Source organism: Nomascus leucogenys, chromosome 15 (genome assembly GCF_006542625.1).
Source record: "Nomascus leucogenys isolate Asia chromosome 15, Asia_NLE_v1, whole genome shotgun sequence".
Classification (NCBI taxonomy): Eukaryota; Metazoa; Chordata; class Mammalia; order Primates; family Hylobatidae; genus Nomascus; species Nomascus leucogenys.
In genome coordinates, this window is record NC_044395.1 from 54272882 (window position 1) to 54300792 (window position 27911).

Sequence of the window (27911 nt, forward strand, 5' to 3'; positions counted from 1 at the left end):
ATATAAACCTCAGTGAGATTCTGGTTATCTCTGTTTTACAGTTAACCTGTTAGCTTTGTGGGCTATTGAATAGCTCTCTCTCTGCTCTTTAATTTTGCTCATGGCTTTCTGAGCCATGGCAGTATGCTCTCTCTCTTTCTGCCTTCCTACTTCAGGTCTTTGATGTGCCACTATGTAATTGGTGAACACACCTTTGGAAATAATTGGCAGCATATATGGAATTTGCTCTGTATCTGAGAATCTTCAGAATCATATCCAATATGTTATTTATGTATGGCCATTATATTTTGCTTCTTTTTCATAACACCAGCAAAGCTCCTTACGTATGATGGGTTTGCTCCTTAGCTTTCAGGATTCACCTTGAAAGGGCTTATAACTTTTTGGAATTTAGTTAAATTTTCGTTTTTAACATCATCAACATCAACCCTCTGATGAGATTAAAGTTTCTATTTTTTTTACCTTATTCACTGTTTTCTTATTATTTTGATTTGAGAAATGGCCTTTTGTGATCCAAAATTGAAACCTGCTTGTCCTATTTTTGTTATTATTTTTTTCTCATTTAATTGTAGAGTTGAAAATTCATTGCAAACATTCATCTTTTGCCTTTTGACTGAAAATGACTACAATAAAGTATTAAACAAATTTATGGTACTATTATTATTGCTTATATTTTACATTTTAAAATTAAGAGGCAATAAATAATTTGCCAATTATTTTGAAGGGTGTAAGAAAAATGGTTGAGTTAGAAGTATCATCCATTCTGCCTATAATGTTGAATAACTTACCTCAGAAACACTGTTGACTATAAATAATTTGTGTGAGTTGCACATAGGATTGGGAACATTCCAAAAATTAAATTGTACTTAATCATAATCAACTTAGTTCTAACTATCAAAATCCATATGTAAGGCTCATTGTTACCTATTAGTTACAAGAAATAATTTTAGTATTTATATAAAGCTTCTTTATAAACATTTATAATACCGAATTAAAAAAAATAGGTTTAAGAAGTATGCTATAAAAGTACTATGGAAGTTTGAGGAAGGGGCATTTTAGACACAGGGGAGGAAGATTTGGTGCCTGAATTCTATGCTTCTTATTTCCTCCCATTTTGGGTTTCCTGACAAAGGATTATATGCCAGGAAACAAGAGCCAAATAGAGAACAAACTTTCACTTTATTAATGACTAGGCAAACACAAATTCAGAGTACTCTGGTGAACTCTACTAGAGAACACATGTAAGGCTAGAGACATAAATGAAGGCTATTTCTCTTAATTTTTTGTCCCGGATATGTGAGATTGAATGCCAAGGAGAGCACTGACTTGACTTAGTGACACAGACTGAAATCCAAAACAGAGAAAATGAATGTTCAAGGTCCTACGGGCTTACTGCCCAGATGTGCTTATTCCGTGGAGGCAAGAAAGACAGAAAATGCAACTTGCATTTGTTTGGGCTAATCTTAAGGTGCACAGTAACCCTAAAGTGGCCCAGCAAGTGATTAGATTCTATTCAATAATATTACCTGTGTTCCTGGATATACCCATGGAAGTCAATGCACCACACTTTTGATTAACTATTGCTTTTATTCATGATGGTTAATGTACATCAGAATATTGAAGATGGTTAGTTACATTTTTAAGGAAAGGAAGACAGATATGGTACATCCTCAAAGGACAACATCTTGTGGTAGTGTGTAAGGAGACAGAAATAACCCCAGTGGTTCAAGATCTTCGATCTTAAGCTGCTGTAGACTGTGAGTAATTGCTAGAGTGAGAAAATGTTATAAGACATTCTACAGGATTGAGAAATTCTAATAAAATTTATCTTCTTTTTAGTTCTTAAAACTAGAGTTAGAGGTTATGAAACATGTTTTGGAATTCATTGCAAAGTAACTCTGTGTTAATAGATTTATAGATTATTATCCAGTGCTTCACATAAGATTTGCACTTCAAGGCTGCATGGTTGTGCTTGGTCCCTTAGTATCATCCTGCAGTTTTGAGTGTTGCTGAAACAGCTGCATTCTATCTGTGCTCTCATCTCCCTGACAGCTGATGAAGAAGAGAGATAATTTCAAAGCAGATTCACAGTTCCAATTCTTTAGTTTGGAACTAAATAGTCTCTTCTCCCATTTGTTTTCATCAAATCACTTCAGATCTGAAAACTCCTTACCAGAAGTTAAGATGGAAGGGCAGATAATGAGGGCTTACTAGAACTACGTAAGTCTTGAATCAACTATTAGTAATAATAATAAAAACAATTACTTGAAAAATTGTATACTTTATGCTTAAATTGTATTATTACACAATTTATTTGGTCCTGGTGATTTTGTGATTCATCCTTTAGATTTGCATTTAACTATCTAGTTTTTCATTTTCTTGGAGCTTTTCTAGAGGACTCACTTGACAGTTTGGTAAATAAGAAGCCATTAATTGTTCAACATGTAGTTATTAATGAGTTACAGATAAATTAAGCAAGGGGTAATATAATTTGGCCTAGAACATTTTATTACCTATTTTTTTCCACATGAAGAATTTGATGTTTTCAATTATTCTCAGGCTCACAGAAGTATTTTATTCTGACTCATTCACTCTAAAATGGGAAAACTAAGGTTCAGAGAGAGGTTAAATAACTTAACACCACATGGATACAAGCATGGTTAGTGGAATCATTGTTTGAACCTCAGTATATTGATATGTGCACCACACAATATTACATTGATCTTCCATAAATGTACCCACTGAGAAATACTGATAACAATTTTTAATAAATCATATATACTCATAAATAACAGAGTTAGTAAATAGAGCTCATTAAGGCAGGATTATACGTATATTCTCCCAGTAGGGTATTCACCCCTGCCAGACAGATTAAACAAAGAGTTTTGCACAATCCCAATTCTCTGTTGATTCTATTGGTTTTTTTTTTTTCATATAATGACATGATTTACAAGCTAGTGCTTGCTTTCACTAAGTGAGAAAAAGTGAATGAATGTTCTGTTAAGCTGAATAGAAACATGAGATAGCTAAAATGCCCCCAAAGAAACATTGTCAATATTTACATATAAAACATATTAAGGCTAACACACATCTGGACTGAAATGTGGCTGAATCTTCTAAGCAACTTTGAAAAACCTTGCCACAATAATTAACGTGGTAACAAATGTGAGAACACATTGATTTAAAAAAAAAGTTTGATTAATTGACTGCTTTTAACTGTGATTTATTTATTGTACCTCTAAATGCCCAATTTACTGTTTATTTTTGTGTTTCCAGTTGGTAGGAAAAACATTTTAAACAGTGAAAAGAGAACTGGTGCTCATTTCTTTTATCCACATAAAATCTGTACTATTTGGAGATAGCAAACTATGCTAGTAGTAGTAGCAACAATTAGTATATGAAAAATAATAATTATGTAGTTTATGTTTGGTAACATATATATATATTCTTTAAACAAACTTTGATCAAGTGACTACCATATTCAAGCTATTTTTTTCTCTCGTGATTTCATACCATATCTTTTTCTCAAATGTTTATACAAATCCAGGAAGGTAAGAAGTTTGCTCAAGGTCAGAAAAATACTATGTAAGGGACAGTGCTGGGTTTTGAACGCAGGTCTCTGTGACTCTAAAAACAATGTTTGTTTAATATGCAACTATATTTTAGCCTTATGCTAATCCTGAGTGGTAATTAGGTCAGATATTACTATTATTTTCATATTATATATTTATTAGACAGGGTCATCCAGAGAAACACAACCAACAGAGTGTACGTGTATCTATCTATCTATCTATCTACCTACCTATCTGACACCAAAAGAGAAAGACAGTTTATTAATTTTAAAGAATTGACTCATATGACTGTGAGGCAGACTAGAATCTGTAGGGTAAGCATCAGGCTGGAGATTCAGGTAACAGCAATGTTGTAGTTTTGACTCTGAAGGCTGGAAACTCAGGCAGAATTTTTATGCTGCAGTCTGGGAGCAAAATTCTTTCTTTTTCTGGAAACCCCAGTTTTTGCTCTTTAAGGTCTTTAATTGATGAAGCCCACCCACATTATGAAGGGTAATTGGCTTTACTTAAAGTCCACTGATCACAGATTTTAATAACATTGAAAAAGTACTTTTAAAGAAACACCTAGTCTAGTGTTTCATCAAATAACTGGTTACCATAACCTAGCCAAGTTGATATATAAAATTAACCATCACAATATGAGAATCTCAAATTTTTTAGTAGGAAGCTATTGTAGGCAGCCTCTAAGATGGCCTCCAAAGATTCCTGCCTCCTGCTCTTCATGCCCCGGTGTAATCCCCTTCCCTTTTGTGTGGGCTGGACCTACTTACTAACTTCTAATCAATAAAAATCTCACGGTTGTAATCCCAGCACTTTGGGAGGCCGAGGCAGGCGGATCACGAGGTCAGGAGATCGAGACCACCGTGAAACCCCGTCTCTACTAAAAATACAAAAAAAAAAAAAAAAATTAGCCGGGCGTGGTGGCGGGCGCCTGTAGTCCCAGCTACTCGGAGAGGCTGAGGCAGGAGAATGGCGTGAACCTGGGAGGCGGAGCTTGCAGTGAGCCGAGATCGCGCCACTGCACTCCAGCCTGGGTGACAGAGCGAGACTCCGTCTCAAAAAAAAAAAAAAAAAAAAAAAAAAAAAAAAAAAAAAATCTATAAAAGTAATGGAACGGCTCTTCAGACATTAGGTTACATAAGATGTGGCTTCCATCTTTTGTGTTCTCTCTTCTCTTGCAGGTTGATTCTAAGGAAGCCAACAGCCGTGTTGTGAGTACCCAATGGATAGTCTATTGTGGCAGAAAACTGACGTCTCCAGCCAACAGCACTGAGGCCCTGAGACCTGCCAACAGTCATGTGAGTGAGCTTGGGAGTGAGTCATCCCTTATTCAGGCCTTGGGTTGACACGTCCCTAATATAAAATTTGATTGCAGTCTTGAGAGAGACTCTGCATCAAAGGCAGTCTTCTAAGCCACACCTGAATCCCTAAACCACAGAAACAATGAGATATTATATTTTCACTGTTTTAAAATTACTAAATTTAGGGGTAATTTGTCACTTAGCCACAGATAATCAACACTAGAGCCATTATTATCTGGCCTTTAAACTAGCCACATGTCTGAGATGAATTCTTCTTTCCTTCCACTGAAATTTTGATGAGGAGTTGTTGCTGAATATAGAGATGTCATTGAGAAATAGATGATAAAGTGTCTTGCCTTGTTGGGTTTTAACCAGAGATTAAGTCAAGGGCACTTGATAGATACTCAACAAGTATTTTTTAAAGAGTTGAAACAAGAGTCAACCAGAGTTAGTAAGAAAATACATGAGAACCCTAGTAAACACCTTTTCTGAATACCTGTTCACAATTTTTTCTGTTCATTTTTTTTGCTCCTGTTGAAGCAATCTGTGTACTCCAAAATACAATCAGAAATCAAAATCAGCTCCTTATTAAAAAACAGCTTTTTTAACATATACTTTAAAAATTCTCCCATGCATGCCGTAACTTAATTGGAGAATATTTTAGTTAGATTACTTTTCACAACCAAATGATTTGATCAAGGGGTGAACATGCCATTTGAGACTCTACCCTTGTCTCAGGTGTACTCTGAGCCCATTTATATGAGCAAAATTTATGAAAAATATATATGCATGGTTCTTGGGCTTGATTTTGGCAATCAGCTGGTAAAATTTAGATGCACAGAACTGCAGCAGTAGCTTTCAGCAATGGCCCACAGATGGAGCTACTGGATTTGGAAAATTAAATTGGCCTTGGGACATTCTGCATTCGTGTAAAAGTATGCAAAGTTTACAAATGATCCAACTTCCAGATTATCTCCGGTTTCCTTATAATAGGACAAACCAACTTATAAACTTTCCTATGATAAAATCTGCAGCAGCTAAATAGCAAATGGCCTCAGGATTTTTTTTTAGCAAATTCAAAGATTATATAAAATATTGTTTTCTATCTATTGGGAGAAGTGGTCCAATTATGGTTACTAATATCCAGGAAGCTCATGACTTTTGACAGCATCCTAGCTGTAAGGTCACCAAAATTCAGTGTTATGATAAAGTGACGTGTCTAGGCCATTTTTAGGTATATTACAAGTACACTTGTCCTCCATCACAGTTAAATACTAACATCCGCACATAACTTACTTGTCTTAAATTATTTAAGGATAATGTTAAATGCATTCCTATATTGGTGGTACATTTTGCTATACTTTTTAGAGATGAGGAGAAATGCTTGAAATTAGATCTGAGAATTGAATGACTCTCTCAGTCTAGGTTAACTATATCCATAGTTGTACTATTAATATATATTATGCTCATTAATACATTGATTCAATTATTTGACAAATATTTATTGAGTACCTGCAGTAAATTGGACAGTATTCTTGGTGCTGGACATACAATGGTGAACAAGACACACAAGATCTTTGATTTTTATGAAGCTTACTTTCTAGAAGAAGGAATCTGGCATTGAAAAAACAAGAAAAAAACAAAAACAAAACAATTTCAGTTATTTATGTGGTGTGAGTTTCCCATTGCTGCTGTAACAAATTATTACAAACTCTGGGCCCACAGCTCTACTCTCTGAACTTTGTGGATTTGCCCTTAGGGATCATAGCTCTGACTTCTGAATAATACTTTCTTTTTGATGAAGGGTAAGAAATGTTTGCATATGAGTAGTCTTATCAGCCTGTTTTATGCCTGTAGAATTGTAGGAGTCCAACACTTTTCTTTTATTTCATCTTTTCTTTGTCCCTTTCAGTCCAAGATGGCAATATTTTTGCTAGCATGACGTTCTCGAAACCTCACAAGTTTCTCACGTATGTCGCAGGGATTTACTCCATTAGATAAGGTGCTTCTTCGCAAATCTTCTGGAAAATTCCAACTCTATTTTTGGTTTATGATTAGATGGCTGAGAGAATCCATGAGTTGCATGCCTAATCTCTTCACAGAGCCTTCTGTGTGATTGAATCTCTGACCTTTGATCCTTCTGAGGCACTAACAATAGGTGGTCCAGCCCCATCCTTGATTATCTCCTACAGCATGTTTCCCTGACAACAAATCTCCTGAATTAGTGTCTTTTGCAGTCTTTTGAGAATTTCCCAAATCAATAGGTGCTGGTTCTTTTTTGTTCAATACTTCTTCCCTCAATTTATTTCTTTCTTGTCACATTTTACTATAAGCAGCAAGAAGAAATCAGACTGCAACTCCAGGCTGCCCCTTCGATATTTTACTTAGAAATCTCCTCAGATAAATATTCAGATTTATTGCTTATAAGCTCTACTTGCCATATAATTGTAAGACACAATTCTTCTAAATTGTTTCCACTTTATAGCAAGGATCCCTAATTCCTCCAATGGTCTTTTTTGCTCTTTTAATTCTTCATATTGACCTTTTATTAGAGTTTAGTTAAGTTTGATAAGCATTGAGCAGTTGCTTTGTGCTAGGCAATGTAGTAGAAATGATATGGGTATGAAAAAGACCATGTCCCTATCCTCAGTGAGTTCATAGTCTAGTGCAAGAGATGTTGTGACTTTTATATATAAAAGTAATGACATATATATATATTCCATATGTATTCCATATATAGTTATTCCATATGTATTCCATATGTTCCATATTCCATAGGTATTCCATATATAGTTATTCCACATATTCCATATGTAGTGACTTTTATATATATAGATTCTGTATATATGGAATATATGGTCATTATATAGATTCCATATATTTTCCCATATATATATTCCATATATATGGAATACATGGTCATTATATAGTCCATATATATTCCTATATATATTCCATATATATTCATATACATGTGTATATATATATGTGGAATATATATATATGTGTATATATATGTGTCTGGAATATATATATATGTATGTGGAATATATATATATATATATATATATTCCATAGCTGGAAGACTGAGGAAAGCATTTAGCTTTCCTCAGTAAGAGAGGGTGTGTTCATAACTCTTTTTTGTTATGTCTGAATAAGTCTTTTTTTAAAATTATACTTTAAGTTCTGGGATACATGTGCAGAACATGCAAGTTTGTTACATAGGTATACACGTGCCATGGTGGTTTGCTGCATCCATCAACCCATCATCTACATTAGGTATTTCTCCTAATGCTATCCCTCCCCTATCCCCCAACCCTCTGACAGGCCTTGGTGTGTGATGTTCCCCTCTCTGTGTCCATGTGTTCTCAGTGTTCAGCTCCTACTAATGAGTGAGAACATATGGTGTTTGCTTTTCTGTTCTCTGTTAGTTTGCTGAGAATGATGGTTTCCAGCTTCATCGATGTCCCTGTAAAGGACATGAACGCATCCTTTTTTATGGCTGCATAGTATTCCATGGTGTATATGTGCCACATTTTTTCAAATCTCTCTCTATGCAAAAAGAACAAAGCTGGAGGCATCATGTTACCTGACTTCAAACTGTACTACAAGGCTACAGTAACCGAAACAGCATGGTACTGGTACCAAAATAGGTATATAGACCAATGGAACAGAACAGAGGCCTCAGAAATAACACCACACATCTACAACCATCTGATCTTTGGCAAACCTGACAAAAACAAGAAATGGGGAAAGGATTCCCTATTTAATAAATGGTGTTGGGAAAACTGGCTAGTCATATGCAGAAAACTGAAACTGGACCCCTTCCTTACACTTTATACAAAAATTAACTCAAGATGGAATAAATACTTAAACTGAAGCCCTAAAACCGTAAAAACTCTACAAGAAAACCTAGGCAATACCATTCAGGACATAGGCATGGGCAAAGACTTTATGACTAAAACACCAAAAGCAATGCCAACAAAAGCGAAAATTGACAAATGGGATCTAATTAAACTAAAGAGCTTCCACATAGCAAAAGAAACTATCATCAGAGTGAACAGGCAACCTACAGAATGGGAGAAAAATTTTGCAATCTATCCATCTGACAAAGGGCTAATATCCAGAATCTACAAATAACTTAAACAAATTTACAAGAAAAAAAAAAACCATCAAAAAGTGGGCAAAGGATATGAACAGACACTTCTCAAAAGAAGACATTTATGTGGCCAACAAACATATGAAAATAAGCTCATCATCACTGGTCATTAGAGAAATGGAAATCAATGAGATACCATCTCACACCAGTTAGAATGGTGATCATTAAAAAGTCAGGAAACAACAGATGCTGGAGAGGATGTGGAGAAACAGGAATACTTTTACACTGTCGGTGGGAGTGTAAATTAGTTAAATCATTGTGGAAAACAGTGTGGCGATTCCTCAAGGATCTAGATCTAGAAATACCATTTGACTCGGCAATCCCATTACTGGGTATATACCGAAAGGATTATAAGTCATTATACTATAAAGACACATGCACACGTAAGTTTATTGCAGCACTATTCACAATAGCAAAGACTTGGAACCAACCCAAATGCCCATCAATGATAGATGAGATGTAGTGACTATTAAGTTAGCAGGATGAAACTATTACTACCATAAATAATGTTATATCCTGTAATAGAAATATGCCCAAGAAGTTAATAAAGGGCAAAGAAGGGACACCTAATATAACCTCTAGGGGTAGGGAAAGTTTGGAAGGTTTCTTTCTTAGATATTATGCCTTTTCTGAGTCTTAAAAAATAAGTATGTTTGGTTAAGTAAAGAAAGAGTACAAGTGAGCATTCTAAAGAGACAGCACCATAAAAAAAATAATGGAGGCATGAAAGTTGGTGTTATAATCAAAAACCTCTAAGAAATTCAGTTCCTGTACTTGGAATTTTTCATAAATTTAACGTTTCTTTATCAATACTTGTCGTGAAGCATGAATGTCCCAGGCAAGGGCACTACAGTAGTGAGTCAAGGCTCCCATCCAAGGTAGAATGTGAATTGTGGCCACAAGAAAAATAAGGCTGTATGTAGTTGGGGAAACAGTGCTTAATGTAAGGCGAGCAAACAGACTTGAATCTTAGAGAACTGGATGAAGTGATTGGTACAAGTCTGACCAAGTGGTTCAGATGTGAGGCTGTTGGGTGGTCCCTGTCACTAGTGCTTGACTCAGAGTTGGGACAAGGGTGTTTTATGACAAGTAGAATCAGATAAAGGAAGAATACTTTTTATTTCTGCTCTTGAACTCTTCAAAAGAAAACAAGGAAATGATTTATAAATCAAAACTAGGATGCCAGGTCGGACATCAGTTAATGTGTCATGTGCTAAGAAGTTCCCCTGGTAGATAAACACCAAGCTGATTCAAAGAGTTTGGTTATGTTGATTCAAAGAGTTTGGTTATATATCTTGGATAATAAGAGACAGGTAATGACAGGAACATACGCCTTCCCAGATGCAAAAGATATTAAGCAGGGATCAGGAGAGAATAAGTTACATGCATAAAGTCTCTGTCCTTCTCTCCTTAAGAATTGTCAGGAGGATATGCTGGTAAATTTCATACGGCTGAAGAACTTGAGTTTTGAAGGGAGGAGGAGTAAAGCATGAATTTAGTACCAACCAGATGCTAAGCATATAACATTTGCATACTTTGGGTAAAACCTCATGATCATCCTGTGGAACTAGTTATATCCTAATGGAAAAAAGGGACATCCAGAGTGGTTGAGTGCCTGGTTTGAGGTTCATCACCGGCACATAAATGTGAGTCTGCTTAGCTATAAATAGTATATTCTTCCCACTCTGCTACACTGTCCACTGAAATTATAGATCTTAATTAAAAGAAATTCAGATAGATGACAGGAAAATGCACGTTCAGAGTGGGGACAGTGGGTATAAGAATGTAGAAGTGACCTGAGAATTCAGTATAATAGCATTCTGTTCCTGGTTCTGTCACTGACCCGGAGACAGTGATACATTATTCCCCCCTCTCTGGGCCTAAGTTTAAGTGAGGTATTTGGATAAGAAAAAAGGCCAAAATTTTTTTAGCTGAGGTAGTCTAGGCTTTGATGGTAATTTTTTAGATTGGTAATAAAAAGTTAAATTTTGCTGTGAGAGATTTTTTTTTAAATCATATTAGACTTCTGATGCATCATTCATTCATTATGCTATAACTGGGTGCTCAAAAGGCCCCATTGTCTGCACCTTTCCAGCCCTACCACTCACTTTCTATGTGACCTTGTTTCTTCATATTTCAGTGTGGATTACAATAAAATGCACTTCATAGAGTTTTTGCGATGAAATAAATTGATGTGGGTAAAGTGCTTATACCAAAGTCTGGCACATACAAATAGTTTGATAAATGTAATATTATGCATAATATATGATTATTATTCTGACTACATCTCTACTCATTTACAACAATCTCTCTTCTCCTGGATCAAAATTTTCTCATTATATATACTTCATCAACTAGGCCTTGCTGTTTACTAGCTCATTAAAGATAAAACATTAATCATTGATAGTGATAACAAATTACCATACTCCCCCTCTGAGGGAAAATGTTCACATTTTGATAGGATCTTCCGATGCCTGGACACAGAAAGAGCAGTGGAAGGGGTCGTTTCATAAGCAAAGACAAAGAGTGGGACACTGACTGTGAGTCCTTTGAATCTTGTTTTTACCTTTCAGCACAAGCATGACTTTTGAATTGATGGAATAGAAAGAATACTTCAGTGGTCCAGGTAGAGGTTCTCATAAAGAAGCCCTAGAGATGTTTAGCACGTTTTTATCTAATAGAGGCAGAAACTCTTTCTGATGAGATGTGAAACAACTTTGTTTTCTTTTTGCAATCCTTGATTCATTTGAACAGCTAAAATGGTTTTTTGTTTGTTTTTAAACTCTGCCTGGAAGGTATATGTTGTTAGGTTCATTCCCTAATCTGCAATCCGAGGCATGATCATCTGTGTATCCCTGGACTAAGTCCATATGGAGGGCTGGATACCTGAGATTAGGCAGAAACAGCAATTAAGGGACTGATACATAATACTGGTTCATGTTACCAGGAGATAAATGACCCTGAGGTTTTCCTAGAAAAAGGCAGTTTTGAATGGCAGCCTTTGCTTTTTGGAGCCTGTTCAAAAATCATCCACTGACCTAGGCTAGGAAAGTGGGGGATGCCAGAGTCTGTGTGTTCAGTTATCTTAAGTACCTGAAGCAGGTGTCCTATGTTGGCAGGAGTAGGTCGGTGCTTAGGATTATAGGAAAGGGTGCAGAGCTTTGTTTGATGCACTCAATTCATTCCTGGCAATTTTATAGAGTTTCTATCACCATACAGGGCACCTCCAGGCTCTCTATAAAATAAATGGCCCATCAGAAGTCATTGGATACATTGTGTAATAAAGTTTGTCATGTGCCAAGAGTGTTTCAGGGTGGAGTGAGTACAGTGTTCATTTTTACTGGAATTGACTTGATCACCTTTGTAACTAGAGAGAATGAACCCAGTAGAAAGGGGACTATATAGAGTTAGAAGCCAATAAAGCATTATTCTAGAGGAAGGCAGCAGTGAACAGATTTTGCTTTTGAAGAAAAAATATCTCATTGACTGAAAAGAAGGAGATGAGGATGGTGGTGGTTGTAGGGATCAAAACCATGGATATAGAAATCAAATGGATGTAGAGATTAAAACCATGCAAATATTTTACATAATTAAAACAAAATTAAGTTAGAAGAAGCATTGAAGCAATCCTCAAAACTGCAAAACTGAACTTAAATATCAGGTTGGTTGCACAACCATATACAAAAAAAGTTAAATAACTTTAAATATGTTGATACATGCTAAGGATTAAAAAAAATCACTAAGACATCAAACTGGCTTTTTTGCAGTTTTATTATTGGCAATAACACAATAAGTGGTAAGTAATTTTGTTCCTATCTTAGCAACCAAGGTTTTCAGCATAAGAGAAAAAATACAAACATAGAAAATCAGATAATTAAACATTTACTATGATTTTATATTTGAATTGGAAATATCAGCACAAATTTGTTGTTTAGTTTTCTCTTAAAAATGCTTATTTCATAACTTTGCTAAAATTGACTTATAAGCAATGGAAAATTCAGTAGCAATAGTTACATCTTGTGTATGTTTTTGATCTCTGAATGTTATTTTCCATGCAAGGAAACTAGAAGCTAGGACTTCAGTCTGAGACAGGAAATGTATGTAATGAGCCTGGAATATCTTATTGTTTCAGAAAGCAGAGAAGCTCTCAGAAAGTCTCAAGGATTTTTGAAAATGATCTAGGACTCATATAAAGGGCTCCTGCTAGCTAAAATGGAATAATTTGAACACGAAAGAGAATAATGACAATGGATTGAAACATAACAACCTAGATAAATCTGTGAGTAACAAAACTCACAAAAAAACCCACAAAATATGTTGTTATATTTGGAGGTTATTTTGGCACCAACTTATTAGTCTGAAAATCAATAAAATAATGAATCAGGTATTTGTGTTAACTTCATGAATTTTATTTCAGGGCAATGAAATGGTGAGAAGGCAGCGTTCTTATTTGTAGAAGAATTGCAGTTAATAAACACAGAAGGAATGATGGATTTAGAAAATTACTATTTGAGATCCCTAATGGGGAAAAATAGTTTATGCAAAGATTATCAATGGGTATTAAAACTAATAGGTGAAGAAAATGGATGGATTACACTGAAAACACTTGAGCCTAATAATCAATCTAAACACTTCTAAACTAAAAGTAGGGCAATCAACCATGATGTGTTTCCTAATAAGATAAAATAGAAGGTGTATAGGTATACAGTTTCATCATTGAGGTATAAGGTATTCTTGCAAAAACAAAACAAGACAAAAATGAACAAACAAACAAAGCCCTGAGTGCAGTCAAGCACACAGATCTAATTACTGATGTTTTAGAAATGTGGGAGGTAAAAGAAAAAAGCTAAATACCATGGGAAAATGATCAGTTAAATAAAAAATGTGGGACATTATACAGGACAAATGACACATTTCCTTTAAAAAAATGGCAGCACAAGGATAGATTTTAGTAGGGATCCACAGTGGAAAAGTCTAGGAGTATAAGAAAATGTAGGTGCATCTATGTAGACAGTAGATATAAACTTTATGCAGACCAGGATCAATAGCAAAGAAATAAGGTCTGGGAAGAAATCAACGGGTAGAAAGGCAGGGGAGGGAGTATGTAGGAAAACAGCGTGTTACATGGCAAGAGTGACGTCGTTTTGAAGCAAAGATGCCATGATTACTGATGTTTGACCTTCATACACCAAAGTGTTCTGGAGTTCTTTAAACAATGCCTGAAGCTTAGATAACCTTTCATCAATATGCATACCTATCCTCCTCAGTGGTCATGAGTCTTGGCAAGAAAGCCTGAAGATGAGATCAGCTGCATGGGTTTTACTCGAAAAGCTTGCTATATGAAGAATACTTTTTGAGGAGAGTTCTGGTGATTCACCGTCTCACAACCACCTGAGACATTGCTTCTGTTTGTAGTTCTCTATTATACATTTCTCTCTACAAAAAGGCATTTGTCATCATCTTTCTTTGGCCTCTCAGCTCCCTCAGCATTTCAGGGTAGTAGGTTTGCATAGATCTTCTCACCACAGAACAGAATAGAAGTCAAAGTGTTTTAAATCTGTAAATTGCTTTGGGCAGTATGGCCATTTTTATAATATTGGTTCATCCAACTAATGAGCATGGATTTTTAAAAAATCTTTTTGTTTTGCCTCTGATTTCTTTCAGTGTTGTTTTGTAGTTCTCCTTGTAGAGATTTTTTTACCTCCTTGGTTAGCTGTATTCCTAGATATTTTTTTCTTTGTGGCTGTTGTAAGTGGGATTGTGTTCTTGATTTCACTCTCAGCTTGGACGTTGTTGGTTTATATAAATGCTACTGATTTTTGTACAGTTATTTTATATCATGAAACTTTGTTAAAGTCATTTATCAGTTCTAGGAGCCTTTTGACAGAGTCTTTAGGATTTCCTAGGTGAAGAATCACATTGTCAGTGAAGAGAGATAGCTTGACTTATTTTCTTTTTTTTAAAAAATTTTTCGGATTTTCTATATGTACAAACACATCTTCTGGAAATAATATCAATTACATATTTTCTTATTGAAAAATAATGGGTTTTTTGTTTATATTTTACTGGTAAGACTCTCCAAATTTTTTATTTTGCATTACTGTGGTTCTGCATCTCAAGAGGAAGAGGTTCAATAAAATATAATGTTTTCCAAATAAGTGTATTTGGTGTTTCTATCTGATTTTTTTAAAAATTATACTTTAAGTTTTAAGGTACATGTGCACAACGTGCAGGTTTGTTACATATGTATACACGTGCCATGTTGGTGTGCTGCACCCATTAACTCATCATTTACATTAGGTATATCTCCTAATGCTATCCATCCCCCCTCCCCCGACCCCGCAACAGGCCCTGGAGTGTGATGTTCCCCTTCCTGTGTCTAAGTGTTCTCATTGTTCAATTCCCACCTATGAGCGAGAACATGCGGTGTTTGGTTTTTAGTCCTTGCGATAGTTTGCTGAGAATGATGGTTTCCAGCTTCATCCATGTCCCTACAAAGGACATGAACTCATCATTTTTGATGGCTGCATAGTATTCCATGGTGTATATGTGCCACATTTTCTTAATCCAGTCTATCATTGTTGGACATTTGGGTTGGTTCCAAGTCTTTCTATTGTGAATAGTGCTGCAATAAACATACGTCTGCATGTGTCTTTATAGCAGCATGATTTATACTCCTTTGGGTATATACCCAGTAATGGGATTGCTGGGTCAAATGGTATTTCTAGTTTTAGATCCCTGAGGAATTGCTGCACAGACTTATACAATGGTTGAACTAGTTTACAGTCCCACCAACAGTGTAAAAGTGTTCCTATTTTTCCACATCCTCTCCAGCACCTCTTGTTTCCTGACTTTTTAATGATCGCCATTCTAACTGGTGTGAGATGGTATCTCATTGTGGTTTTGATTTGCATTTCTCTGATGGCCAGTGATGATGAGCATTTTTTCATGTGTCTGTTGGCTGCATAAAAAAACTTTTACCAATTCTGTGAAGAAAGTCATTGGTAGCTTGATGAGGATGGCATTGAATGTATAAATTACCTTGGGCAGTATGGCCATTTTCACGATACTGATTCTTCCTATCCATGAGCATGGAATGTTCTTCCATTTGTTTGTATCCTCTTTTACTTCGTTGAGCAGTGGTTTGTAGTTCTCCTTCAAGAAGTCCTTCACATCCCTTGTAAGTTGGATTCCTAGGTATTTTATTCTCTTTGAAGCAATTGCTAGTAGGAGTTCACTCATGATTTGGCTCTGTTTGTCTGTTATTGGTGTATAAGAATGCTTGTGATTTTTGCACATTGATTTTGTATCCTGAGACTTTGCTGAAGTTGCTTATCAGCTTAAGGAGATTTTGGGCTGAGACGATGGGGTTTTCTAGATATACAATCATGTCATCTGCAAACAGGGACAATTTGGCTTTGTCTTTTCCTAAGTGAATACACTTTATTTCCTTCTCCTGTCTGATTGCCCTGGCCAGAACTTCCAACACTATATTGAAGAGGAATGGTGAGAGAGGACATCCCTGTCTTGTGCCAGTTTTCAAAGGGAATGCTTCCAGTTTTTGCCCATTCAGTATGATATTGGCTATGGGTTTGTCATAAATAGCTCTTATTATTTTGAGATATGTCCCATCAATAGCTAATTTATTGAGAGTTTTTAGCATGAAGGGCTGTTGAATTTTGTCAAAGGCCTTTTCTGCATCTATTGAGATAATCATGTGGTTTTTGTCGTTGATTCTGTTTATATGCTGGATTACATTTATTGATTTGCATATGTTGAACCAGCCTTGCATCCCAGGGATGAAGCCCACTTGATCATGGTGGATAAGCTTTTTGATGTGTTGCTGGATTCGGTTTGCCAGTATTTTACTGAGGATTTTTGCATCGATGTTCATCAGGGATATTGGTCTAAAATTCTCTTTTTTTGTTGTGTCTCTGCCAGGCTTTGGTATCAGGATGATGCTGGCCTCATAAAATGAATTAGTGAGGATTCCTTCTTTTTCTATTGATTGGAATAGTTTCAGAAGGAATGGTACCAGCTCTGCCTTGTACCTCTGGTAGAATTCGGCTGTGAATCCATCTGGTCCTGGACTTTTTTTGGTTGGTAAGCTATTAATTATTGCCACAATTTCAGAGCCTGTTATTGGTCTATTCAGAGATTCAACTTCTTCCTGGTTTAGTCTTGGGAGGGTGTATGTGTTGAGGAATTTATCCATTTCTTCTAGATTTTCTAGTTTATTTGCATAGAGGTGTTTATAGTATTCTCTGATGGTAGTTTGTATTTCTGTGGGATTGGAGGTGATATCCCCTTTATCATTTTTTATTGCATCTATTTGATTCTTCTCTCTTTTATTCTTTATTAGTCTTGCTAGCATTCTATCAATTTTGTTGATCTTTTCAAAAAACCAGCTCCTGGATTCATTAATTTTTTGAAGGGTTTTTTGTGTCTTTATGTCCTTCAGTTCTGCTCTGATTTTAGTTATTTCTTTCCTTCTGCTAGCTTTTGAATGTGTTTGCTCTTGCTTCTCTAGTTCTTTTAATTGTGATGTTAGGATGTCAATTTTAGATCTTTCCTTCCTTCTCTTGTGGGCATTTAGTGCTATAAATTTCCCTCTACACACTGCTTTGAATGTGTCCCAGAGATTCTGGTATGTTGTGTCTTTGTTCTCATTGGTTTCAAAGAACATCTTTATTTCTGCCTTCATTTCGTTATGTACCCAGTAGTCATTCTGGAGCAGGTTGTTCAGTTTCCATGTAGTTGAGCAGTTGTGAGTGAGTTTCTTAATCCTGAGTTCTAGTTTGATTGCACTGTGGTCTGAGAGACAGTTTGTTATCATTTCTGTTCTTTTACATTTGCAAAGGAGTGCTTTACTTCCAACTTTGTGGTCAATTTTGGAATAAGTGTGATGTGGTGCTGAGAAGAATGTATATTCTGTTGATTTGGGGTGGAGAGTTTTGTAGATGTCTGTTAGGTCCGCTTGGTGCAGAGCTGAGTTCAATTCCTGGATATCCTTGTGAATTTTCTGTGTCTTTGATCTGTCTAATGTTGCCAGTGGGGTGTTAAAGTCTCCCATTATTATTGTGTGGGAGTCTAAGTCTCTTTGTAAGTCTCTAAGGACTTGCTTTATGTATCTGGGTGCTCCTGTATTGGGTGCATATATATTTAGGATAGTTAGCTCTTCTTGTTGAATTGATCCCTTTACCATTATGTAATGGCCTTCTTTGTCTCTTTTGATCTTTGTTGGTTTAAAGTCTGTTTTATCAGAGACTAGGATTGCAACCCCTGCCTTTTTTTGTTTTCCATTTGCTTGATAGATCTTCCTCCATCCCTTTATTTTGAGCCTATATGTGTCTCTGCACGTGAGATGGGTTTCCTGAATACAGCACACTGATGGGTCTTGACTCCTTATCCAGTTTGTCAGTCTGTGTCTTTTAATTGGAGCATTTAGCCCATTTACATTTAAGGTTAATATTGTTATGTGTGAATTTGTTCCTGTCATTATGATGTTAGCTGGTTATTTTGCTCTTTAGTTGATGCAGTTTCTTCCTAGCCTCGACGGTCTTTACAATTTGGCATGTTTTTGCCGTGGCTGGTACTGGTTGTTCCTTTCCATGTTTAGTGCTGCCTTCAGGAGCTCTTTTAGGGCAGGCCTGGTGGTGACAAAATCTCTCAGCATTTGCTTGTCTGTAAAGGATTTTATTTCTCCACTTATGAAGCTTAGTTTGGCTGGATATGAAATTCTGGGTTGAAAATTCTTTTCTTTAAGAATGTTGAATATTGGCCCCCACTCTTTTCTGTCTTGTAGAGTTTCTGCCGAGACTTCCGCTGCTAGTCTGATGGGCTTCCCTTTGTGGGTAACCTGACCTTTCTCTCTGGCTGCCCTTAACATTTTTTCCTTCATTTCAACTTTGGTGAATCTGACGATTATGTGTCCTCTCGAGGCGTCTCTTTGTGGCGTTCTCTGTATTTCCTGAGTTTGAATGTTGGCCTGCCTTGCTAGATTGGGGAAGTTTTCCTCTGCCTTTGTCAGATGCATAGTTTGGGAATATCTTCTCCCATTCTGTAGGTTGTATGTTTGCTCTTTTGATAGTTTCTTTTGCTATGTAGAAGCTCTTTAGTTTAATTAAGTCCCACTTGTCTCTTTTTGTTTTGTTTTTGTTGCAATTGCTTTTGGGAACTTAGCGAACAATTATTTGCCAAGGCTGATGTCAAGAAGATTGCTCAGATTGTCTTCCAAGATTTTTATAGTTTGAGGTCTTACATTAGAATCTTTAATCCATTTTGAGTTAACTTTTGTATATGGTTGAAGGTAGGGGTCCAGCTTCAATCTTTTGCATATGACTAGATAGTTGTCCCCACACCGTTAATTGAGTAGAGAGTCCTTTGTCCATTGCTTGTTTTTGTTGGCCTTGTCAAATATCAGATGGTTGTAGGTGTGAGGCCTTGTTTCTGAGTTTTCTATTCTGTTCCATTGATATGTGTGTCTATTTTTGGACAAGTACCAAGCTATTTTGTTTCCTGTGACTTTTTATTTTATTTTATTTTATTTTATTTTATTTTATTATACTGTAAGTTTTAGTATACATGTGCACTTTATTGCATAGTTTGAAGTCAGAAAATGTGATGCCTCCAGCTTTGTTCTTTTTATTTGGGCTATTTGGGCTCTTTTTTTGTTCCATATAAATTTTAGAATTTTTCTTCTAATTCTGTAAAGAATGACATTGATATTTTCATTGGAACTAGTCCCCTGAGAACTGGAACAAAAGAAGGTTGCCCACTCTCACCATTCCTATTCAACATAGTATTGGAGCTCTTAGCCAGAGCAATCAGACAAGAGAGAGAAATAAAAGGAATCTAGAGTTCCACAATGGAACTTGTTGATTGGTTGGATGACTTGAGATTATTTTTTTAATTCTGTTTTTGTCCAGAAACTCTTCCAAGCATTACTGCTGTCAAGCTTCTACTCACATGCCATTTTAAGATATTCAGAGGTTAACAAAATATTAGATTGAAAATGAAGCTTAAAATTCATATAGCCCAATGATCTCTTACCTCTTAGCAATTCTGTCCTTATAAAAATAAGTTACATATATTGGAGACTCACAGCAACTCTTTAAAGTAGGTAGAATAACGATAATTAATTTTTACAGATGAAGAAACTGAAGATCAGACAGGTGAAGCAATTCCTCAGTTGCAGCCTGAGACTTGAAATCAGGTCTTCTCACTCCAGATGATTTAATCTTTTTGTTACATGTTTTTCGTATTAATGGACTTCAAGAATGGAAGAGAAAAATAATTTATTGAACAATATGTGAAACAGTTAATGAGGTTAATTGGTAACCTTGCCATTTGTTTTAATATACAAACAACCAGTGATGCTGGAATGAGCAGAGGACTTAACAAGATTTACGTATAAGTTCCGGATCAGCTTTTTGAGTTTAGGAAAGAAAGATATTCTAATCCTTAGAAGCCTCCCATGTTGAATGAGAATAATAATACTTGCTTTATTTAAGAAACTGTTATCAAATGAATTGCTTTATGTGAAGGTGCTTGTGAATGACAATAATCAGAATGGTTGATGTTGTTGATAGCTTTGTAGTTATATAAGGAAGCACATAGGTTCAAAAGAGTGACCCTTTCAATTCCCCAGTACTTTTTCCTGTGTAACCAAGGGACCAGGAGATGCAATTTAACTTTGGAAGGGCTGTCTGGAAAGAATTCAAATTGAGTTTCAGAAAGCCAGTTGGAATTTAATAATGCATGAAAAATACACCAAGGGGAGGAAAGAACCAATTAGGAAGCAATTAAGGAGATTGCAGTAACAATGCATCTTAATAAAGTACAAAAAATATTAGACTACAAATAGGAGACTAAGTAGTTACCTGTGGAAGAAAAGAGAAGTGGAAATAAAGAGAGTTTCCAAGGTAGATATTATGAAAACAGAATAGAAAAGAAAAAACAAAACTGTATTTCACTATCTTTTTCTCTGCCTGTTCAAATCCCAAGCATCCTTCAAAAACCTTTCCCTCTGACACTCCATTAATCATTTATATTCAGCACTATTATTAAATTCCTGGTCTTTATTAACAATCTTTAAAAATCTAACTCTCATAATTCCCCAAGTAGGAAGTATAAATGGTTAGTGAACTCTTGAAAAATAATCAACTATCTTAGAATTCAAATAAGTACAAATTGAAACAATTTAATATCCCATGTTACTTTGAAAATTATAAACAATTTTTAAGCATTTTTTAAAAAAACTTGCTCCCTGTTCACATTTGCATTTGGGGATTCTCCTTAATATTGAGCAGCTATTTGTAGAGCAGTGATTTCTCCAAACATGACTACCAAGCAAGTGAGGTGTGGAGAAAGGAGGTCCGTAAAGAAATCAGAAGACTGAGTAAATTGACACCTTGGCTCCAACAATGGAGTCACGAGAATTCAGATTTAGAGCCAGTTTACTATTGATTAATAAGTGTGAGAGGTGATGACTTTATATCAGATAGTTAATATTCACAGTAATCTCTGCTTATTGTTGTACCCCCATCTGAGCAAAGGAGAGAAATAAGACTGAGCGATTAGCCGTCTTTCCCAAATTCAGGATCTTAGTGAAAATCATGCAAGTTATATACATGAAAGGGCTTTGAAAACTAATTAAATGCCATTATTGTTATTATTATTATAAAATAGAACAACCTATTTGAGCAATATTAAATGCCAAAAGTTGCAAACAAAAGAAATTAATGGTGTGTGCACCTAAAATTCTCAATAGTAAAAAAAAGAAGAAATTTTGAAGACTATTTTAGTATACATTTCTTTTCTATTTTAAAATGACATTGGACATCAAAGCCAAAATTGTGGTATGGATATTTGAAATCACCTTTAAGCAAGCTACATACTTTTAATTTTTGTTAATTATGATAAGGATATGGACAAATATTATTCACATTTGCTTAATATGTGTGAGTCTTTTCCCCAGAATTGTTTTATGCGTTCTGTGGAGCAAAGACTATATTTTATTTTATAATTTTTTTTTTTTAATTCTGTGTACTTTTGCGGGGCACCACTTGATAGAGTGCTGGATATAGTGTAGTCCACTCTCCTAATGCCTGGGGGAATCAGGAACAATTTAAAAACCTGGACTCAAATAATTGAAAGAAACTGTAAGGTAACATAGGACCTGCCTATGCTCTGATTTGGCAGTTTGCCTGTCTAGACCCCCTGGACCGCTTGACCTTTATCTAAAACTCTACCTACAGTTCCCCCAAAGTTTTAGGGACAAGTCTGTTCTTAGGAAGAGAGGGATTTGGGGAAACTCTATCACATTTAAAAGTCAAGTACCTCAGTAATACGAACCCATATTTCTGGGCTAGTTTTGACTTTTGATCCAGGTAAAACTCTTTGAGCTTCTGCCTTATTACCAAATAAAGTCCCATATAGGATCTTATAGGTTCCTGGATTCCCATTTTGATAACCTTCAATTACTCCATTCTCTCTCTACAAGGGTATTGCCTGCTTACCTGAGATAGCACTGTGAATTGGAGAGAATACTGGCTTTAGAATCACACAGGTCCAAGTTTAAATCCTGACTTCATCATTCCCTGCTATGTGATTGTAGATACTTTTTTACAAAATTGAGTTATCTAATCTATAAAACAGGATCAATTATACCCAACTCAACGAGCTGTAATGAAAATCAAATGAGATTCTAACAACTTGTGCTTAAAGTTTTTTAAACTAAAAAAATATTAATTTCTTTTTATTTTCCTTTCTATTTCTCTTATCCATCTATCTTAGAAACTATACCATTCTCCTACCCTTCATGTATATGCCACACTTAGCTGTGTGCTTATAGATCTCCACAATGTCAAGCCTGCTCTCACTGCAAGCCTGCCTGTGTATTCCTAGGTAGGCACTCTAGTACTATCATGTATAATGTACTCTAGAAACTTGTATGACAGTCATAGATGCAAAAGAAATGAATTGATTTAAATATTTTAAGAGTTCCATTCCAAGGCATCAAGTAGATATTTCCCAAATTATGATGTAAATATTCCATTTTACTGTTACATATAATACAATGTATATGTAATTATTTAAAATACAGATTAAATATCAACTACAAATAAGAAAATATAGTTAAACAATTTTTTTCTTCAAACTGTTTTGCTCAGCTTATTTGAAAGACAATGAAAAACAATTTTAACATTACACATAAAGGCATACTGTTCATCATTTTGTAAGGTATTTTGCAACTTTGAAAAAATTTTGTAAAGGTAATATGAATCACTAGCCTGTTTCACTTTATAAAGAAATCTGTTCTACTTTAGGAAGATATAAACTTTTGTTGCATTTGGATTACTGGGATGCTTTTATAATGTCCCTTATAAAATTATAATTTTAAGTATCATTGGTAATTTTTTTAAGAGAAGCTGCCTGCATTCCTTCCCTCTACAATGCTCATTCCTTCAAACAGAGGTGTGCTGAAGTTGGCTTGCATCAGAGAGGAGAACTGATTGCATTTCTTTCCAACTATGTTACTATGGTGTCATATTGGCAGGCCATGATGGGAATATTTGCACCATGGAAATCTATAAATGCTACAAATTAAGATTATTTGTGTTTATTTTATTTTATTTTATTTTTGAGACAGAGTCTAGCTTTGTCTCCCAAGCTAGAGTGCAGTGGTGCAATCACACTCACTGTACTGTCGACCTTCTAGGCTCAAGCCATCCTCTCACCTCAGCCTCCTGAGTAGCTGGGACCACAGGCACAGGCTACCACACCTGGCTAATTTTTGTATTTTTTTGTAGAGACAGGATTTTGCCATGTGGCCCAGGCTGGTCTTGAACTCCTGGCCTCAAGCCTCTGCCCACCTTGGCCTTCCAAAGTGCTGGGATTATAGGTGTGAGCTACCGTGCCCAGACTATTTTTTGAGAGCTGGTTGTTGAAGTTTGACCCTTACCCTACCATCTCAACCCTTGTTATTTCTGCTTATGCTCAAGAGTTATCACATTACACCTGAAATTATATGTTCTACAAAGAATCTCTTGAGTGATCATCTTTATTTATGTGGGTTCAGGAGGCAGCATTAACCAAGAGAGAAGAGGGCGACAAGCTCTTTGCTTTCTTTGCTTGCTGAACAAAAGCTTAATCACATTTTGGGTACCTTTGTATCCTTTACTTTTACAGGGTAGAAAGTCAGTTATTTGTACAAGGCTTTCCAGAGAGAGAAGAGATCAAGACAGCTACTACTGCCCATATTTTCTAAAAGGGAAATCATTTAGTGTGGACCAAATTGTTTGCATTTATGACTCAATGAAAAGGGAGGTGAATATGCCCAGTGTATTAAAATTATAATGAATTCAAAACGAGTCTGAGCAAGTGAATTGGGTTTAATATAAAAGTCAGGGTCTGTGGGATAAGCCTTGTTTTCGCACTTCCTGCTGCTATTTGTAGTAGCTCCCATCCGGGCCACCATGGCAATTGAGAAGTGGCAAGTGGCTCTGCCTAAGGAATAATTGCTGAGAATCAAACCATTGCAGGGGATCAGAAGGAGAGTGTGATTTTGGAGCCCCTGTGTGGACAGGGAGTTGGATTAGCAATGGTTTGCCAGTGGTAGAGGACTTGTGTGAGTCGTTAAGTGGGGCACAAAATGCATGACAGGAGAGAAAGACTGGAGAGGTAGACAAGATCAATCCCACTTGTGTTCATTTTCCATCTCACCTTTGGAATCAAGCCTGCCTTCCTGAGTTTGGGTGATTTGGGAAAACGTGTTATCAGGAGTGAGTTGCTGGACTTCCTGATTCTAGGCCAGGGAGTAATTAATTTGGGAAATTAAAAAAGATACAACTGTATTCATTAATCCACCAATTCAACACAGGTTTATTTAACTCCCACTACCTTGAAGGCACTGTATGGGCACTTGCGATAAAGCAGTGAACTAAACAGCCAAAGATCCCTGCCCTCATGGACCACATTTACATTGTTTGTATTCTGAATATGTGGAGCAAATCACATTGTACATTTTCCCCACTTCTGCATTGCTCGTTTCTTCAGAAATTAATTTACAGCATTTGGTATATACTTTCAATTTTTCTCTTTCTTCACAATTATGTCCAAGCATTTACATTTTTGACATGCCTATGTATTTTTACTTTTGCACAATTATCACTGCTATCTAAATTTTAATGTATTCTACTTTTCATTCATTTGGTTAAATGGGTAATTAAGTCAAACAGAATTGATTTGACCATTTTTATAATTGTTGTACTTCCTGGAGGTGCTTAATAATTTCTTACTAGATATTTGATCAATAATTGTTGATCATTTCCTTCAACAGTTTCAAGGGAAATGTGGGATAGAGGCAGTATGGTGAGATTCTTTGGTATGGACTATCCATAAATAAGCAAATTTTTTAAAAGATAATAAGTTCCTTCTGTTCTCTTAACTTTGAGTCCTAAACAGAAAATACAGTTTAAATCTAACATACCCCAAAATGTTGTAATTGTTTGCATTGGGTTAGAGTGCAAAGAAGATTTAGAGACTTGAATTTAAATCCAGTACTCCCTCTTACTGACTAGGTAAACTTGCACAAATAATTTAAACTTTCTTAGGATCTATTTCTAATTAATAAAACAGGGGCAATACCCACTTCACTGGTTAACAGAACTTAACAAATAATGTATATAAAATAATATTAATAGCTAAGCCTATTGAGTGGTAACTACGTGCTGTCACTTTCATAAGTAGTCTCTTCTTTCTCATGACAATTTTTTAGGTAGCTATTGTTATTAGCCCCATTTTACAGATAATTAAATTAAACCATGGAAGTTAAATAACTTGCCCCAATTCACACAGCTAATAAGTAGCAAACGTGAGTTATGATTAAGAGCATATTTGCTATTGATCATTACTCTGTACGGCAAGGTTTGTCCACAGCACTACTGGCATTTTGGGCTGAATAATTCTTTGTTGTGAGGGCTGTCTTTGCATTGTGTGATGTTAAGTAGCATCTCTGACCTCTATCCATGAGATGCCTGTGGAACCCCCAGTCCCAAACATAACAACCAAACATTTCTCAGACCTTGCCACATGTACTCAGAGGAGCAAAATCAACCCAAGTTGTTAAGAACCATTACTCTACTGCATACTGCCTTCATAAGAATGTATAATACATAAGCCCCCACAGGCAAAAATTAGCATGTGTAAGAAGTGTTCTAAAGAAATGCTGTTTATCTGTTTTCCTGCTTTGGGTACTGGAAACCCAAACAAAATTCATGCTCATCTGTCAATGTATTAAAATACCTCACAGATTTATTAAGGAGGATGCTAAAAAGATAATGAAGGATTTTTGAGGCTTTTTAAAACTATGACAAAAAATAGTTTTGGTTTACTAAATATACTTATGTGTGGTGAACAATAGTTAAGAAAGAAGCTATATTGGTGATCATAATAGGGATAATAATATTAATGATGATGATAATGATATAATTTGTCAGGCTTTGTTAAAATTACTTTATATATATTATTACATTTAATAGAAGGCAGGACTGCCTATTATCACTATTATCTGAATTTTATAGATGATAAAACTGAGAACCAGAAAGGTCAACAACATTTCTTTCCCAAGGCTAACCAACTAGTAAGTATGGCAGAGCTGATCATGTTTTTCTATTTCCTCTGCCTCTAATTCTTTTTAGATATGAATTTCTTGGTTATAACCTGGTTCTGTGCTTTAGAGCATTCAGAGGGGTACATTTTAAACCTCTTTTGGTGATAATAATCACTTTTTGCTTGCATTCTAAATACACTCCACAGGAACATTTTCTACTTTTCACCACTGAACATTGCCTGGCGGATGTACCTTGGTGCATTATTAAATCTCTTTATGTTCCATATCATTGACAATACCTGGATTAGGAAAAAGGGAAAGCAGAATTGCACAGGAATTCATATTGTCTTCCACTGAATCTCTCTATCACACTTGTGATGACCTAAAAGCTTTAAACAAAAATGAGAAACAACAACAACAAAATCTAAAACAGAACATACCAGTTTTGCATCTGTTAGGGTTTTTGCCTGTAGGTGACAGAAACCACTAGATCTAGTATAAAATAACATTAAATTGCTTACAAAATCTTTAAATGGATCAGAGAAGTAATGTGTTCAGCCAGGACCCATGAAGTCAAACACAACACAGTCAGGAAAGGCACACAACTACACAATAGAACTATTCTTAAAATAAAAAAAAAAAAACACTGCTACCACTGCCTGCCTCTACACATCTATGAGAGGACTAGATTCTAGAATTTAAGTCCACTCACTCCAGATATACCAAATGTTTCTTCACCATTCACTTGCCCAAAGAGTCTGCACTGTGACCATAATCAAATAACAATTCTCTTGCCATGGTCACTTTTGCATCCAAATCACAGGTCTGTGTCTACTTGGTAGAAGTTAATTCATGTGCTGCACTATAGCTGCAACCATCTGAGAAATGTAGTTTTACTTTTCTTGTCTTCATAACACAAGAATGGAAGCTAGAAACAAAGAGGTTGAAATAAGAGCTGAATGAGCCAATTTACAGTACTTGTCACCATTTTTATATGGAATTATAGAAATGGAAGCATGCTATCTTTTCCTTAGTGCAAAATATTGAAGGCATAATCCATAGCAGTTTAATGCTTATAAACTGAAACACACTGGAATACATTGCCTTGCACATAATAGCAGTCAAATAAATATGTGTTGAAGTAAGTTACATATGCAATGCAACTATAGGGTACTCTAGAGGAAAGGAAACATTTATTGAGCTATTTCTACACTAGCAACTTATTATTATTATTTTTTTTTTTGAGAAGGAGTTTCACTCTTGTTGCC

The 27911-nt window shown here is 35.6% G+C and overlaps 1 long non-coding RNA gene across 1 annotated transcript in view; it reads left to right on the forward strand.

Annotated features, from left to right (window-relative positions):
• Positions 1–27911, forward strand: part of LOC105739097 — a 496370-nt gene that overhangs the window by 44470 nt on the left and 423989 nt on the right. The window contains exons 2-3 of the long non-coding RNA XR_001114967.1: positions 4751–4867; positions 11491–11569. This is a non-coding gene — a long non-coding RNA (uncharacterized LOC105739097). The remainder of the gene's footprint in view (positions 1–4750; positions 4868–11490; positions 11570–27911) is intronic.